At 47.7% G+C, this 10,786-nt stretch overlaps 1 pseudogene; it reads left to right on the plus strand.

The window, feature by feature from the left end:
• The first annotated feature begins 3,921 nt into the window (after positions 1–3,921).
• The window catches only part of LOC104867918, a 13,416-nt pseudogene continuing 6,551 nt past the window's right edge, over positions 3,922–10,786 (plus strand).

Below are 10,786 nucleotides of genomic sequence, written 5' to 3' on the forward strand. Positions count from 1 at the left end.
GAGGAGCCTCTGAACAGACAGAGCTGCCCAAAAGACAAAAAGGCCCTGGCTGGGTCTCCCTTAGCCTGACATGTCACGCAGGCCCCCATATACAAGCACAGGCCTCTTTAGGAGCCTCTGCACAAGGACCCATCCCTTCCAAGAAGTCAGGGGAGATGTGTACCAAGTTCCTAGCACAAACTAAAGGCCAGGAAACAGGCCTGCCGATAACAGAATGCATCTCATCCACAATTACATCACGTACTGAGCCAACACTTTCTAGTCTTGCAATGCCATGGAACACAGCACCTCTAAATCCTGCGGCAGAATGAGGAGAATCAGAATGCCCAAGGCGGTTCAGGACAATTCTCCTTTTCTTGTCACTGAAGGGCTGAAATCACTCGTTTTCCCAAAAGAGAGAGGGAACTGGAGAACTGGGAGTTGGAGGGAAAGTAGCCAGGGAAGGCGTGAAAGGAGGAAGCAGGGAAACCGAGGAGAGTGATGTGAACATGAGGCAGCCAGCACAACAGGGCCTTTGGGATTGTGAGAAAAGAAGGACGGTCAGATGCGCACGTGGACCGGAAGTGTCCAGATGAGCACAGTGTCGCAGCCGTGGGTATGGAGGAGGGACCAGGAGGCTCTAAGTTGGACACGGGGCTGGGAAACTGGGAGAGGGATCATTGGAAGGGAGGTAGGCTAAACGCTTGGCTAGGTGGCTAGGGGAAAAGCAGGAAACAAGGCAGGGGAAACCACCAGGAGCTAGACGGGACAAAAGGAGTTCAGTATCAGACCCGGGAGATAGTTCAGTCAACGTGCCTCTACTTAAGAAAGCACAAACCTGGGTCAGTGGCTGCCAGAGGGAGGAAGGACGAGAACTCTCCAAGCGGGGAAGGACACCATGCAGGCAAGGAAATTTCTGTTATGCTTTCCTTCCTGGGGACATTAGAGGGTGAAGCCCAGAAACAGAGAGGAGAAAAGTGTTCCCAGGGCCTGAGGACAGGAAGAGCTCTCAGGGGTCAGTTCCAGCCCACAGAGTTTCCCATGGCAAAGGAAGGCGGAAAGCCTGTAGGTGAATGGTGACGACAATCCCAAAGTCAGGTGAAGAAACAAAGGAAAGCTGAGCTGTAGGTGAAAACTGGAGAGAAAGGCACATTGGATGTCGCTGCGACTAAATCTCCCTAAGTACAAGAAAGACCTGGGCACGAAGCATGCTGATGCCCCCCACACTCAGACAACATCAGTGACAGACAAATATCTTCACGGTGTCCTCAGTGTCCCTTCTCCTTTGCGTGTGTGTGTGGGGGGGGAGCCAGGCGATCTGCCCAAATGGATGAAGATGACACTGACGCCAAAGCCTGTCTGCTGCAGTGTACACGGTTCCCACCATAGACCCCTACCCCACAACCATGGCCACAGATAAGAGCTGGCAGCTCACTGCCATTATGATAGTTAAGCTGGGTCATGGCCCTGCCCCTCCGTGTGCACTCTGACTGTCTGCCAGCCTCTGTGGACACTGCTTTTACACATGGGCCTCGGAAATTTGCCTCCCTCACTCAGACCCAACTCCTCTCCATATCGATTTCTTCCCTCAAAAATTCAGGGCCTACCCATCTCACGTGGAAGTCTAGATGGTAGGACACACTTAACAATGTCATGTCCTTGGCTCGAAGGGTGGATTAATCACAAGTACCATACGGTGCCTGGGCTTTCCCTGTGAAAGATCCCTGAACACCAGCACGTGACACCAGGTGGCCGCTTACATCTGGGCAAATGCCCGTTCGGGGGGTGGGGTACTAAAACCACTCTTTGGGGAAGCAGTGCCACCTGAGGAAGACAAGACAACCTGTTGGGCTGGTCCCTCACCTGCCAAACAGTGTCTTGTTCGGTTGGGGACCAGACCTGGAGGCGGACCTTCTGGAAAGACAGAGCTGCCAAAAAGCCCAATGGCCCCTGGTGGCTCTCCCTTACCCCTGCAGGACACACAAGTCTCAAAGTAGCAGCACGGTGCTATTTTCCAACCCATCCACAAGGATGCCTCATGGTCAAAAAGTGAGTGTGGATGTGTACCGAGGTTTCCCTACCCTGTCCAGGAGGACAGGGGAATCTCAGAGGACTCCAGGAATCTCAAACACAATTAGGGCCTAGACTGAGTCCCACACTTTCCTCTCTTACAATAGCATTTTACACAGCACTTCCAAAACCACTGGAAGAATGATGAGGCACAGGATTCCCAAACTGGCCAAGTCCCAATTTCCTTTGAACAACGGTATCAGAAGCCTCTAATCCCCTATGGAGGGGAAAGGCAGGATGTTGGAGACATGGGAGGGGAAGGAAAGTACTGAGGAAAGGCATGAAGAGAAGAAGCCGGGAAATGAGGATGGGGGATCTGAATAGGAGGTAGCCAGAGCAATAGGGACTGGTGGAGGCGACAAAAGCAGGAGAGTTCCATGGGCACCTGTTACTAAACTGGCTGACTGGGCACACTGTGCTCTGGAGAGGGCCTGCAGGAGGGAACGGGAGGCTCTGATGGGGCAAAGGGGCTGGCAAGTTGGAAGTGGGAACCAAGCCATGGAGGCAGCCCACAGGGCCGGCTTGGTGGCTAGGGGAAAGAGAGGATACCAGCAAGGGGCACCTCTGAGAAGCAGGAGCGAGGAAAGCAAGCTCTGTCTCACAAACTAGAGAAAAATCTACCCGAGATGTTGGGGCTTCACAGGCACAGGTCTGGCTCAGGGGCTGCAAGAGGGTGTGAGGAAGAGCACTTCCTACGGATGAAGGACAACACACAGACAAGAAGCCGTCCTGGAGAGTTCCACCGCTGCCAACGTTACAGGCTGAACACCAGAAACAGAGAGGAGAAAAGTGTTGGCAGCGCCAGCGGCTAGGGAGGGGACTAAGGCAGCTGTTTTAGGCCACAGAGCTTCCCAATTGGAAGGGGCGGTGAAAACTCTCCACATGGATGCTGATGAGAGTGCACTAGTCCTGTAAACTAACTAGGGAAAACTGAGCTGTACTTGAAAGCTGGGGAAAAAGGCTTACTGGCTCCTGCTGAAACTCTATCTCACTTAAAAGGATCCATAAAAGGGAAGAACAGAGTGTTCACTCACCCACTTGCGGACTTGCGGGAACAGGTCCTGAAGCATGGTTGTGCCCACCACCCTGGGCCACCACGACCGAGAGATGATAATCCTCGGTGTCTTCCGGGCCTCTTCTCCCTTGGGTCTTTGAGCAGGAGCCAGGAGAGCTGCCCAAACGGATGGGGATGTCACTCATGACCAAGCATGTCTGCTACAGTCTCCCTGGTTCCCACTCTTCACATTTCCCCACCCCAATGACTACTCTTCTCAGAGTGGTCAACTCACCAGCATTATAATGGCGGAGCTGTGGGTTGGTGGGCCCTGACCCTCACTGTGCACTCTCACTCTAGGCCAGCCTCCCTATCATTGACGGCACATCTAGGCCGTCAAAATCCATCTCACTCTCATCCAACACCTCTCCATATATTCTTATGCCCTCAAAATTCTGGGGCCCAGCCCCCTGAGTGGGAGATCTAGACAGCAGCACAAGCTTCACAAACTATGGCCCTGGCTCCAAGGCTGCAGGAGCAGAGGAAACACCAAATGCTTGGGTCATCCCTCTGAGAGTGCCCTGAACAACAGCACTGTAAGTAAGACATTTCGCTGTTTCACTCTAAGAAGACCCAGGAGGAAGACAGGACAACCGGAGGCGGGCCCGTCTTCTGGGAGAAACTGGCTTGCTCCCTTCGGGGGCAGGACCCGGAGGAAGACCTTCTGAACAGACAGAGCTGCCCACAAGAAAAAAGGCCCTGGCTGGGTCTCCCTTAGCCTGACATGTCACAGAGGCCCCCAAATGCCAGCACAGACCTCTTTAGGAGCCTCTGCTCGAGGAACCATCCCTTCCGAGAGCTAAGGGGGGATGTGGACCATGTCGCAACACAAATTACAGGCCATGAAAGAGGCCTGCCACAACACAATGCACCTCATCCACAACTACGTCATGTACTGACCCAACACTTTCTAGTCTTCCCCTGCCACGGAACACAGCACCTCTAAATCCTGGGCAGAATGAGGACCAGAATTCCCAAGTTGGCTAAGGACAATTCTCATTTCCTTGTCACTGGAGGACTAAAGTCACTCGTTTTCCCAAAAGAGAGAGAACTAGACGCCTGCTACTGGAAGGAAAGTAGCCAGGGAAGGTGTGAAAGGAGGAAGCAGGGAAACCGAGGAGAGTGATGTGAACATGAGGCAGGAGAAACACAGTGAGTGGGTACGCAGCATGTGTGGTCTTCCTCTGAGAGGCCGGCCCAGGTAGACATCAGAGCTGGGATAAGAAGACTACGGGGCCCAGCAGGTGCTCCGTGTCACAGTCATGACCAGGAGACACAGCAGGGAGACGCGCTAGCCTAGTTGGGGTGATGAGATGCAAGAAAGTAGCCTGTGGTCACAGATATTTTCAAAAGAAAAAATCTTTGATTAATGCATCAAAGGTCAAAAAGTCAATAAAACCACGTGTAACTTCATCACAATTAATATTTCATGCCAATTCCTCCTCATCTTTATTCATCTTTGATTCTGAAGTGATCTTATGTTCACATTATTCTTCTTCTTTGGTCATTTTTCTGATTATTTTATAAAATCTTTCCAAGAGTCAACAAAATTGAAAAATTTCTGGTGAACACCCATTACCACCTGCATCTTTGTCACATTTTGCTCTGCAGTCAGGCTTGTGCATCCAGAGATCCAAACAACTACAGATTGAAAGTCTCTGTGGAAAGTGTACAAAACCCATCTTCCTTTTCTTCTGGGATTATTTAAATCAGTATGGTATAACGACTGTTTAATTGCATTTCCATTCTATCAGTTACTCTAAGCCACAAGGAGCAGAGAACTTGTACAGGTTATAAGCAAATACTATGTCATTAGATAGAAGGGATGTGATGATGCATTTTTTCATTCATCTGTTCACTTGTCTATATCCCTACCCCTCAATAAATCCATCTTAGTTCTTGACATATAAATTGCACACAACAGTACATGTGACAGTAATTATTTCAAAAAGCACAACATTAATTAGGGAATAAAATGTGTTTTAGTGGTTTTCTTTTGGATGTGAACTTTACACAGTGAAATGCACCATGTGAGCCATTTTGTGCCATTGTGTATGTATAGAAAAGGAAATTGAACTCATGGGGTTTGACCAATGAGCCATATCCCCAGTATGTTTTATTTATAGTTTTTATTTTGAGACAGGGTCTCACTAAATTGCCCAATCTAGGCTCCATCTTGTGATCCTCCTGCCTCGGCCTCTCAGAGCACTGGGATTACAGGCCTAGACCACCACATCATACATGAAATGCACCACTCTTAATGAATGCAGGATTTACTCAGTTTTTTCATTAGTCATTTCATCCTAATTGTTATGCTTTCCATAACATTAAACTAAGGAAGGCGGAACAACTATGCAAAATTCCACCTTCCCCCTGGGACTGGAGCAGGGTTCAGTAGCTACTTTTTTTCTGTGAACAACATGAGGAGTTGGCAACACACAAGGTCCTATGCATAGCTTATTGGAAAGAGGGAGGGAGAGAGGCAGAGAGAGGGGAAAAGAGGGGGAGCATAAACTTAGATGTTAGAGAGGAGAGCAATGCGATAAAAGAGGGAAGAAATGGTAAGGAGAGTAATGAGAGTGAAAATAATGTAAAAACTGTGACGTGTGTGGGAATATGCCCGGACACAACCCACTATTCTGTATAACTCACATGCACTCACGAACAAGACATTCCAACTGTTTGAAATTCTGCCATTTGCTGTAACCTGGACCTTCCAACAGGACTTTATGCTACTGGGGGACATCAGCCAAATACAGAAAGATGAATACCACACAATCTCATGTACAGTGGAATCTAAATATGTGGAACTCATAGAAGTAGAGAGGGAAACTGTGGTTACCGTGGTTATTGGATAAGGGAGACATTGACTGAAAGCCACAAAATTTTCCTTAGAAGAAATAGCTGCAGAGAACCATTGCACACATGTGACTACAGTGATAGGAAGTATTCCTGAAAATAGCTACCAGAATGGATTTTAATTGTTCTAAAAATATGCTAAGAATATGCAGTAATGGACGTAACTACCTCGGCTTAGCCATTCCACAATGTACATGTATTTAGTACAACTGGCTTTACCTGATAAAAACATTTTTTTATTTCTTAAATAAGAAAATCTATGACACTAACTGCAATTAGGAACAGGGTCACTTGCAGTGGGTTTCCTCCTTAGAAATGGAAGGTCAGAAAATGAAGTGAGAGAAGAAGTAGAAAATCAACTCACAGTATCCTGGAGTTCCAACTCTAGGGCTGCTGCAGGAAAGAATAAGCCATAATTTCTTCATAGCATATAGACAATGTCTGGAATGTACTCACAAACACAAACTACTGAATGGGGAAGTAATGAGTGAAATCATGTGAGTGAATGAAACTCTTTACACGCCAAGACACACTACTCCTTCAACAAGAGCAATGGGTTATCTGGTGTGAGCTCTGCTCAGGAGCTCCAACATCTGTAGAACAGTTGGCACACTCAAGTCTGGGAGGAGGCAGTAACAGTCCTAGCAAACCCAGCCTGGTGTCTTCACGGCACCAATGCCTCTGTGTTCCAGCTCTAGCCCCCAACACACACACACACACACACACACACACTCCCTTAAGCAGCTTTTTCTCTATAACATCCCTGATGGACTGTGGCCACAAAAGCACTCAGGTGGCATAGCCAGACACAGTATTTTCCAGGAGGTGTCCACCTAGGGCGCTTGTCCCCCTTCCATGGTTGCTTTTGAGTGCAAAGTGGGCAGCATGGTGGTAGAGCAGTGGATGTGTGGGAGGAAAACCAGAGGTAATTGGCTCTAAGACCAAGTCCTCCACCCAACAGAGCAGGAATCCGGGCACCACCCTGGGCCGCAAGCCTTGGTCTTCAGCACAACTGAATCCTGTTGAGCCTGAAGAGTGACACTCCCTGACAACTTCCCGGAAAATGCTATGCAGGCTCTCCTGAAGGAGGGGCCTTCTTCCCACACAAAGTAACAGCCTGCATGTGACAGCTAGAGAGAAGCAAGCAGCTCTAGCAAAATAACAAGAGTGCATTATGGCATAGTCTCTTACTCTGGCTCAGGCCAAACAGAGCCTTGCTTGCCATTGAGAGTCAGCAGAGGCCCAGTGGGTCTATGTATCCTTACAACCAGGGGGCCCCACAGAGAAACCATGTGCTCACAGCTGACTGGGGCCACACATATAGCAGCTCATTAGAAGCAAGGAGAGAGATAATGTGCCCTCTACTCACGTCACTGAAAGTAGCAACCATTTAAATATCCCTTTGGAATATTCATCCTGCACCCCCAGATATGGTCCCCAAATCTGAGGAGAAGAATCCTTAGGCACTCAGAGCTCACCTCAATGCAAAGTACACAAACTCAAACAGAAGGTATTTCATGGTAACAAAAGCGCCAAGAAGGCGATGCGTGATGTACCCTTCAGCAGAAACCAAGAGCCAACAGGCTTTCTATTCTGCAAACTGTGCCTACCAGGATTCAGCACCTATGCTACAGGCTGAGCACATGGCAGGGGATTCTGACTACCTATACTTCTGATGGTCCCAGGACAAGACCAGCTACTGAGACACAATAGCCAGCCATTAGAGACTGGCCTATCTTTCTTCTGAGTCTCTTCTTCCCCAGGGTGGTTTTCTTCTTAGTCCCCAACCCTGCATGCAAGGTAGCTACCAGGTCCACTCTGCTGCCAGGGAGTCAGGCAAATATGTCAATGGGGAATGCAAAGGAAGGGAAGGCCCTCCACAGACGGTCATACTCAGCAGACAAAGAGGTATTCAGAGGGCTGTGTTTGGAAATCACCGTCCTGTCTTCCCAGAGCGGATCCTGTCAGTTTCTGACAGCAGGATCTCCCTGGGATGGTGTGGGACAGAACTCCTGCTTATAGGTAGAGAACCACCACTCGGAGTCAGGCAGTGACGTGGGAGCCAGTGGGCTGTGGGCCAGCATGTGGTTTAAGGGCCTCTACTGGCATCGAGAACACAAATGAAACAGCCAGCAAGACCATGACTGAACGGCAAAAGAGAAGATGGGTCCCAAATAGGGACGGGCACAGCACACACCATAGGTATCCAATGTGGATGAGTGTGTCGATGGTGGCACCATCCTGCCTTTACACAATGTCCCCAGGCCTTTCCTCATATTGGCTACAACTTTGAGAGACTCGTGTGTTCACAGCAGGGAGGGCTGTGACCAAAGCCAAGTGAGAACTTGGCAGGCAAACCCCCACTCAGAGTATGGGAATGCAATTAGGGTTCCAGGCCCAGCACTCCCACTCTGGGTCAACAAAAGACCAGCACATTGAAAGCCTGGCTCCCCCAATGTGGGGAGAATTATCAATCCACGCGCCTGCATCAATTCAAGGTCAAGTAACAATTCCAAAACAAGGGAAGCCTACTGAACCCAAGGATACCCATGCTTTCCAAACCAGAAATCAACTGCAATTTGGGAACAGGATCACTTGCAGTGGATTTCCTCCCTGGGAACAAACAGCAGGATGCCCAGGGCCCAAGTCACTGGCAAACCACCCACAATGTGGTGGACTGCCAACCCCATGCCTGTTTCCCAGCAAAAGATAAACCTTGCCCCCTCCACACCTAACAGGCCATGTCAAAATTCAAGACCCCAAATAAAGAAGGAGCAAGGAATGGGATAAGTCGTGCTGAAAAATCCGAACCCCCGGCAGAGCAGGACAGAGGCTTTCTTGGCCAAGAGCAATGGGTCACCTGGCATGACCTCTGTCCAAAACCTCCAACACTGGCGGGAGACTTCCTACACTCAACTCTGGTAGGAGACAGCACCAATCCTAGCAAACCCAGCCTGGTGTCTTCACGGCACCAATGCCTCTGTGTTCCAGCTCTAGCACCCCCTACACACACACACTCCCTTAAGCAGCTCTTTCTCTGTAACAAGTATTTCCCAGGAGGTGTCCGCCTAGGGTGCTAGGCCACATTCCACAGTTGCTTTTGAGCGCAAAGTGGGCAGCATGGTGGTAGAGTAGTGGACATGTGGTAGGAGAACCAGAGATAATTGGCTCTAAGACCAAGTCCTCCACTCAACAGAGCAGGAACCCAGGCACCACCCTGGGCCACAAACCTTGGTTTTGAAGCACAGTTGTATCCTGTTGAGCCTGAGGAGTGATACTCTCTCCCTGACAACTTCCCGGAAAATGCTATGCAGGCTCTCCTGAAGGAGGGGCCTTCTTCCCACAGAAAGTAACAGCCTGCATGTGACAGCTAGAGAGAAGCCATCGACTCTATGGCATAGAAATTGCATATTTTGCCCGACGTAAAAGTTTTATCTGCAAAAATATCATTTAGTTAATGTTTGCAATGGCAATATTTCTATCATACACACACACACACACACACACACACACAAAAGCTATTTCCAGATAGCCCTTTGGGGCATTTCTTCTCATTATCACTTTTCTTATTTATTTGCAAAATTACTACTATGGAGCAACACACGTGTACACAGCCACAATATATACCATTATATGTAAGCTACATAATTTAATATACAGTATTTTAATAATGTATAATTTATAATATACACCTAAATTTTTAATTCACCTCAAACTTTAATACCTTTGCATTAAAAATAAAAGTTTAAAGGGAAACCTCTGTTCATATTAGTTCTCATAATTTCTTTTCTTCTAATCTATAGAGAAGTCTTCTTTTTTCAAATAGACTTCTATATTGATTTTAGGTTTTAATCTCTCTCAGCCAGTTTGATTCTCATCACAATGTACTGAGAGAGAATCATGCTATAGCCGCCATAACACCAGAGTACACAGTTTTATTTCCATTTTTAAACTACTGCCATTTGAAAATGATGATGTAGGCAAATCTCACTTTGTAGAAAATAAACATATTTCATCATTCATACACACCAATTAAGATGGTGATGAAGAAAAAGGCAGAGGAAGAGACAAGCCAAAGGAGAAGGAAGAATAAAGAAAGAAAGGGAGAATAAAATTCTACACTACTATCAGGATTTGAAGCCATAACATACTTATCCACTTTTTTCACAATAGAAAAAAAAAGTCCATTTGTGAACCGTCTTTACAATGAAGGTGTAAAGACAGCAACCTGGAATTTACAGTTTTGAGACCGGCCAGATATGGGGACGCATGCCTATCATCCCAGCACTCTGGGAGGATGAAGTAGGATTGCAAGTTCAAGCCAGCCTGGGCAACTTCGTGACCCAGCAAGGCCCTGTCTCAAAACTTAAAAAGACATAATAAGAAGGCTGGAGATGTACCTTAGTGCCAAGGCCCTGGGTTCAGTCCCCAGTACCACAGAAAAATGAAAATATCACCACCTAATTCTCACTTCCCTGATTTTTCACAGCCAAATAGTACTTCTTAAACCCAGTAGCCTCGTTACAATATACAATATTAGGCCAGGGATTTGTTTCAGTGGTTCCACTACCTGCCTCATAAGTGCAAGGGCTCGAGTTTGATCCCCGGTAACAAAAAAAAAATACAAAATACACACACACACACACACACACACACACACATATACAATATCTGTCTGTTAGGATTTGTGAAAATGAAACTGAATTCTCCCTTACATTCTTACCATGGAACCTGAGGCACAGTAAGCACTCAGAAATTTCTTCTTCAGTAATACCCATCGCTTCATAGCACTACTCAATATTACCAGTGCCTAGGCATTCTTTT

The sequence above is a fragment of the Fukomys damarensis genome, unplaced genomic scaffold (assembly GCF_012274545.1).
Source record: "Fukomys damarensis isolate Sample0158 unplaced genomic scaffold, DMR_v1.0_HiC HiC_scaffold_39, whole genome shotgun sequence".
Classification (NCBI taxonomy): domain Eukaryota; kingdom Metazoa; phylum Chordata; class Mammalia; order Rodentia; family Bathyergidae; genus Fukomys; species Fukomys damarensis.